This window comes from Elephantulus edwardii, unplaced genomic scaffold, assembly GCF_000299155.1.
Source record: "Elephantulus edwardii isolate Elephantulus edwardi_28Jun2011 unplaced genomic scaffold, EleEdw1.0 scaffold00004, whole genome shotgun sequence".
NCBI classification, from domain to species: Eukaryota; Metazoa; Chordata; class Mammalia; order Macroscelidea; family Macroscelididae; genus Elephantulus; species Elephantulus edwardii.
Genome location: NW_006399754.1, coordinates 4,414,705 through 4,422,496, shown reverse-complemented (window position 1 = coordinate 4,422,496; position 7,792 = coordinate 4,414,705).

Below are 7,792 nucleotides of genomic sequence, written 5' to 3'. Positions count from 1 at the left end.
GGGGGGCGTGGATGGGAGGCCGCCGGGCCCGTGCGTGGTGCGATGCGTGCGGGGTCCGGTGTGTGAGTGTGAGCGCGCGTGCCCGCGCCTGCGCTCGGGGTCTGCATGGGGGTGTGCGAGAGCGCGCGGCCGCCGTGCGCGCGCAGGACCCGGAGTCCCGCTATCGCCCCGCGTTGCTGACAGTCCCCATGACACAGCGAGGGGCTGCCTGCTTCCCTTCTTAGAACAGTTGGAAGCCTTGGGTGTTTTCTGATAGTTTGCTCAGAAGTGCCAATGCTGAATTCATTATCACCCTTCTCAGTTCAGGTCTCTGTGGCTCTCTAGTTTACCATGGTGTAATGCATTCTTTCGCTATTTAAACATAATTTAACTGTTTTTGCTATTTAAACACAAAGTGCTTTCTTTTGTTATTAAAAAAAATACTTTAAAGAGCGTTGAAAGTACTTGAATTCAGAAGTTGTGACATACTTGTAAGGGATGGTTTTGACCCCGTGTGTGTCAGAGAAGAATGGTGGTGTCCTATGGGATTGGGCTGCTTTTTCAGAAGTGGATCACCAGGCCTTTCTTTGGAGGCTCCCTCCTCTGGGTGATGCAAACCGCCAACCTTCTGGTTAACAGGCCTGTGTAATAGCTGAATGTGTCACCTGTTTTCACTAAGAGATGAAAGGGGGATAATAGTCTGTAACTCCCCAGAATGAGTCTGCGATGGCCAACGGAGGTCCATTCTCCTCTTGATTGTAGAATGGAATCCTGTGAGGATAGCACAGCGACTTCTTGTTGTACATGGGGTCCCAGTGAGTCAGAGGCAACTCAATGGTACCTAACCATAACGTGGGGGGTGGGGTGGAAGGAAGGCAGGATTGGATTTAATTCTGACAGCTCTGTACAAGCTGTTGTTGTTATGGGCCAGTCAAGTTGACTACCACCTCTCACAGTGACCTTATGAAACTTGCCCTTACCCTCACAATCCTCACAATCTCCGCCAAGCTGACTCCATTGTTACAGTTAACTGTGTCGATCCATCTTCTTGAGGGGCTGAATCTCTTTTACTGACCCTCCACCTTTCGGAAAGAATAAATTTTATTTAGTTCTCGTTTTCTTGTTTGCTAGTTATTTCATCTCTTTAAGACTTATTATAATACTTCATCTGTAAGATGGGACTGTTAATACTCTGCAGAACTGTTGTGAAAATGCAATGAGATTGTGGATGTAAAATACTCAGCATAGGTCCTGATACATGCCAGGTACTGTCATTACATTGAAAACTTGAGCTACGTTGTTTCCCATTTCAATTTGTAAAGAAGTGTCCCTCTGGGTAACAAAAGGTTTGAAGAGGAATAGTTTTCTTTTTTTCTTTCTCTCTCCTTTTTTGGTTTTTCTTTCTTTTCCCCTTACCTAGATAGAACTCCCTTCTGTTTCTTATTAGAATCAATTTACACAAATAAATGTTTCATTAACAAGAGAACAGAAACACAATCTCATCATTAAGAGAAACATAATATGGAAATCTCAGATCTTTCCTGAACCTAAAATTCTTTGCACCCAAACCAGAAATAGATATGTTGTTGTGGTGTGATAAATTGCTTTTGTATGAACTTTCCACCTGTGACTTTGTAAGTACCAGAAAAATACTTGCCTGGGACTATACAATGTCAATGATTTATGATCAACACAAGGAGCTCTGGTGGTGTAATATGTAACGTATAGGACCCAGAGTGAGAAGGCTGGTGGTTTGGAATTCATCAGCTGCTACTCAAGAGAAAGAAGGGCGGTCTCCTTGTTTAAACACTTACAGCTTTGGAAACCTGGTGGAGGGTTGTAATGAGTCCGAACCCACCTGACAGCAATGGATTGGATGTTTGTTTTAGAGAGGATTGGAAAATTTGTGGTTCTTTCTGGTGGACTGTGCCTTGCCTCAAAATAGATAGAATCTGTTTATATAAAGGCCAGCTCTACAGAGGTTCAGGGGATCTCATACCAGCAAAAAGAATCTGGAGCATGTCCTTTGGACAAAGCACCAGGGGTCACTGTGCTAAGAACCTCTTAGACTCAGAAAAAAGCTGTAAAACTGAAGATGGTATGGAATGATAAGAGATAGGCGGTGGGCTTGCTGGCCAGCTGAGGCAGTGCTTAGGGCAGGTGGTTTGCTGGTGTAGCTAAATGACCTGTAACACTTGCCTGTGTGGGACTAAGGCCCGAGTGTGCAGGATTCTTCCCATGGTATGGAAGAGCTGAATGCTTCCGGGCAGGAGGCTGATCGTTGAAGGTATGAGAACTGTACTGTTGTCTGTGCAGGGCCAGAGAGGCCTGAGTGTGCCCAGTCAAGGGTTTGAATGCCTACTTCTCTCCCCCAGTGGCAGTGGCTGGGTAGTATGGAAACATGAGAGCCTCCAGGCCTAAGCAGTGTGGCCAGGGCCAGTGTCAGAGGCTTAGAAGGGCTCAGCAGCAGAAGTGTTGGAGACCCACCCCCCCATGACAGTCCTCTTGCTGGCAGCCAGAACAGAAGTCAGGGCAGCATGGCAGTCACTGAAGGCAGTGGTAGACACAACATCTGACCTGAACCATGGCTTACCTGTCCAGCAACATGAGAAGGGGCACGGTGATCTGGGGGTTAGTAAGTATTTACCCTTTGGCAGGTCTTTCTAGAAATAACAGTGACTTTCATTTTATGAACATTCAATGTCTCTGTGTCTGGCAGGATCACAGGTGAATGTAGCGGCGTAGAATGGCTGATCCCACCCATTCCCACCAGTGGCTTCTCGTTCCTGGAGTCTTACAATTAGCTGCCTGCAGAGCTGAGGTATAGTCTGTCTGTCTGCAAAAAAATAGACAGAACACACAGTTATACTCAGTTGGTAGTCACTAGCTTGAAGCTCTGGTTGCTTCGTAGGTAAAGAGTTGTGCTGCCAACACAAAGGCAGGCAGTTCGAATTCACCAGCGGCTCCATTGGGAGAAGATGGACAATCTCTTTCCATGTAATTTAAAGCCTCTGCTGGAAGGTCAGCTGTTAATTGTTTCTGACTTCACAGTAATGACTTTGACTTTAACATTTAATTTTTATTTAGAAGAGAAATAGGTGCTAGTTTGTCAGAGCAGACTCCTCCTTTATGTCTCTGCTTTCTGGGATAGGATAATAACATCATATGGTTCAGGGAAACTTGTGAGTGATACACCACACAGTGTCATTAATTATTTTAATTTATCAATTCTTTGAGTAACTTTTATAAATGCCAGACAGGAGTGTGGGCTCTGGATAGACAAATGAGGGGAGACAAGAACATATAATGATCCCTGTCCTCATGGAATTTATAATCCAGAGTGAGGAGATTAAAACCAAAATTATATAAATTAAAATATTTGTGAGATACAAGTAGAAATAAACAATGGGAAGAAGAGAAAGAGTTTCGTTTGCAGTTTCAAGGAAATTGGACTCACTGCAGTCAGAGCTGACTCACAGCTGACCTCCACTGGGTTTTCAAAGCTGTACATCATACAGGAGGAGATGGTCATCTCTCTCGTATGGAGTCACTAGTGGATTCGAACCACCAGAGAGGGGTGGTCATTGGATTGGCAGCTCCTCCCTTTACCGACTATGCCACCAGAGCTCTCTTGAGGTAACTACACATGCACCTTTTAGTGCTCACCACAGGGCACCTGGCCCACAGCATGACCTAATTTCTAGGCTTTGTTTTCCAGTTGTTCAATGTTGATCATTTTAATCATATGGATGGAGTGGCCTCTCTCCTTACCTGTGTCAGTTGGGGACAGAGTAGTGTCATCTGTCTGCTTAGGGTGCCTTCCTTGCTGTCCTAATGATGGTCCCATATGAAAATGAGAACAACCTTAGAGGAACAGTTAAGTACAGGGGGAGATGTCAGGACACGAGACTTGACTTTTAGATGATCATATTCCAGATGTTTCAGCTCTATCTAGAGGGAAAGGGGATCAACAACTTTCTTTTAAATCCCGAGTGTGAAGTTGCCACATTCACTCATTTGCCAGTTTGTGGTCACTTGCATATTGCTGCGATGCTGCACAATAACCAGAGTTTCAAATACAGCAGCAGCATCCAGGATGTGCTCATTTGCCTATGCCATGAAATTTAGAAGATGGGTTAAGTGGCCAGACAATTGGAAGAGAGCCGTATCTGTGCCCATTCCCCACACTCATAAAATGGGATCCAACACAATGCAGAAATGATCAAATAGTATCACTAATATAACTCACAGGTAAAGTCTCACTGAAGATTGTTTAAAAATGTACATTGCCAGGGAACTGTCAAAATTTCAATCTAGATTCAGAAGAGGCCTTGAATAAAAAATACCATTGCTGACATCAGATGGATCTTGGCTAAAAGGAAGGAGTACTTGTATTCTATTGACTATATAAAAGCATATGATTGTGTGGATCATAATAAATTATGGCTAACATTGAGAACAGGAATCCAAGAACACTTTATTGTGTTAATGGGAAACTTGTGTGTGGACAAAGAAGAAATCGTTTGAATAGAATAAGAGGATACTGTTGTTGTTGTTATGTGCCGTCGAGTCTCCTGAGACTCATAGCGACCCTGTGTACAACAGCCCTAAACCCTGCTCTATCCTGTGCCAATCTCATGATCTCCAACACACCTACCCCCATTACCCTAGTCACAGAATCAATCCATCTCATCGAGGGTCTTCCTCTTCTGTCCTGTCCCTCCACTCTTCCAAGCATGATATCCCTCTCCAAGGACTGGTCCCTCCTCGCAACATGTCCAAAGTACATCAGACAAAGCTTCAGAATCCTTGCTTCCAAGGAGCAGACTGGCTTCACCCTCTCCAGGACAAACATGCTAGTTTTCTTAGCAGTACATGGCATATTCAACACTCTTCTCCAGCACCACAGCTCAAAGGCATCAACTCTCCTTCTATCGTCCCTAGTCATTGTCCAACTCTCTGATTCATAACAAGTGATTGCAAAGACCATGGCCTGTATCAGGATCACCTTAGTTTCCAGACTGACATCCTTGCAACTTCAGTACTTTAGAGAGGTCTCTAACCACAAGATGTGAAATAAGAAAGGTGTGCATTAAGGCTGTATCCTTTCACCATACCTGGTCAATCTGTATGCTGAGCAAATAATCTGAGAAATTTGGTATATGAAGAAGAATGTGGCATGGGATTTGGAGAAAGACTCATCAACAATCTCTAATATTCATGTAATGAAATCTTGCTTGCAGAGTATGGAATAGACTTGGAGCACTTATTAATGACTCATAGACTAAAGCCTTCAGTATGGATTACACTTCAACATAAAGAAAGCAAAAATTCTCACAACTGGAGTTGACAGGTGGAAAAAAGATTGAAGTTGTCAACGATTTAATTTTTCTAGGATCAACAACCAACATCCACAAAAGCAACAGCCAAGAAGTCAAAAGACAAAAGAAAGAAATAAATCAAAAGATGTGCTGCATTGAGAAAAATCTGTCAAGGATCTCTTTAAAGTGATAAAGAGTAAGGATGTCAGTGTAAAGACTAAGGTGTGTCCATTCCAAGCCATGATGTTTTCAATTGTTTTATATGCATGTGAAAATTAGACAATGAATACGAAGGTTGGAGAAGAATAAATGTTTTTGAATTGTGGTGTTTGTGAAGAATAGTGGATAGAACATGGACTGACAAAAATACAAACAAATTTGTCTAGGAAGCTGTATAGCTGTAGTGCTTCTTAGAAGCAAGAATGAGGAACCTTCACCTCACATAGTGTGGGCATATTATCAGAAGCAGCCTGTCCCTGGCGAAGAACATCATGCTTGGAAAAGTAGGGAGGTTAAAAAAAAAAGGAAAATAATGAGGTCAGTGAAAGAAGGGAGGCCTTTAATGAGATGGATGGGCTTAATGATTGCAACAGTGGGTTTGAAGATGGTACAGGATGGGCAGCGTTTTTTGTTGGTCTTCCTCCCCTTCTTCATTGTATATATGTTTGCTATGGTTAGCCCACCTGACCTAACAGAATATATGAAGCAGAGTCCATGAGTGTTAAATATGTTAAATATATAGCTTCTAACTGACAGACTGGCAGTTTGAATCCATCCAGAAGTACTTCTTATGTCTGAAAGATCCCAGTCATTGAAAACCCAATGGAGTGAAACACTGTACATGAACTTTGTATGCAAGCCAATGTTGTTGTTATGTATGTCATTAAGTCATGGACGACTCATAATGACAACATAATACAACAGCTCTAAACCCTGCCCTATCCTGATTCAGTCTCAAAATAATAATTTTTAAAACAACAGCAACAACAAAACCTCTGTGGAGCAGTTTCACCCAGATACATGTCGGGTGATCGTGAACTGGAACTGACTCCATGACAGTTGGTTTGAATTTGATTCAGTCACCCTTAACATGGGTTGTTGACGTGACTCTTCACAGAAGCCTTGAAGCCATTTAGAACAATAAACTACAGGAACATAGTGTTACTGGTTGTTATTATTACTACTACTTTTCTTCAAAAAAGTTTTAATAGTACTCTCATGTTGTGGTTTACCTATAATACTGAATACTATTCAGTCTCTGTTGATGTTATCATATGTATTGTTTCATTAGAAACAAGGTCATTTACTCACTTATTTATTAGTATTCACTTTGCTTCAGGCAATGTCTGGACACAGAGGTGAATAAATTGGGACAGGGCCTGAGCTAATGGGTTTTTGAGGGTAGAAAAGGGCAGGCTGGGCGGGGGGGGGGGGGGGGGAGAGGGCTGGCTGGGTGGAGAAGTGCAGCAATGAATGAATGGAAATCCAAATTCTCTGTAAATGTTCATTAAAATTATTAAATAAAATAAAATAATTTAAAAAAAAGAAGAAAAGGGCAGGCTATTATAGCCTGTTGAATGACCCTGGGATAGGGCTGTCCTTCCACCTCAGCACAGCCTTCCTTGCATGGCTCATGGAAGTCCCATGAGGAGGCTGACAGGTGTCCGGGCCATCAGCACAGAAAAGAAACACTCAATGATCTGAGGAGAAACCATAGGCTTTGCTGGTGGAGGAGTTGGCTCAGTAATTAAGAGGCTACAAAGTTACTGGGAGGAGGGAAAAGGTTTTGAACAACAGGAAATAGTAGCTTTAAGATAAGAAGTTTGTAAACAAGAGACTGAAAACAAAATAAAAAATCTGTATATGGTGTAACACGAACTGATATATATGCACATTTATGGTTGTTGCAGCATCATTTACAACAACAAAGAGTTGGAAACAGCCCAGTGTCCATCGGTGGATGATTGGCTAGAGAAATGATGGTATATTTCATCCAATGCTGTACTATGTGTCCCTGAAAAATAATCAAGGGTTCCTGCTGCACTACACAATGAGGATGAATCTAGAGGAAATTATACTGAGGGTCATAAATAAGGCAAAAAAAAAGACAAGGATTGTATTATTGTGTGTAAGATCACTCTTATTAAAAGCTATGGAAAGGTTTACATGCAGATGGAACCATCCTTGGAGAGTTACCAAAACTGGGAAGGAAGGGAAAAGAGAGTAAAAATTAATAGGAAAGTTGGGTGAAGGGAAAGGCAATACATGATAAAGGTTAATTGTTGTTGTTATGTGCCATCTAGTCGCTTACAACTCATAGCGACCCTATGTACAAGAGCCCTAAACGCCGTTCTATCCTGTGCCAGCCTCGCTGTCTCAGACACACTCATTCGCACCACTCCACTCACAGAATCGGTCCATCTCATCGAGGGTCTTCCTCTCCTGCACCGTCCCTCCACTTTACCAAACATGATGTCCCTCTCCAAGGCCCA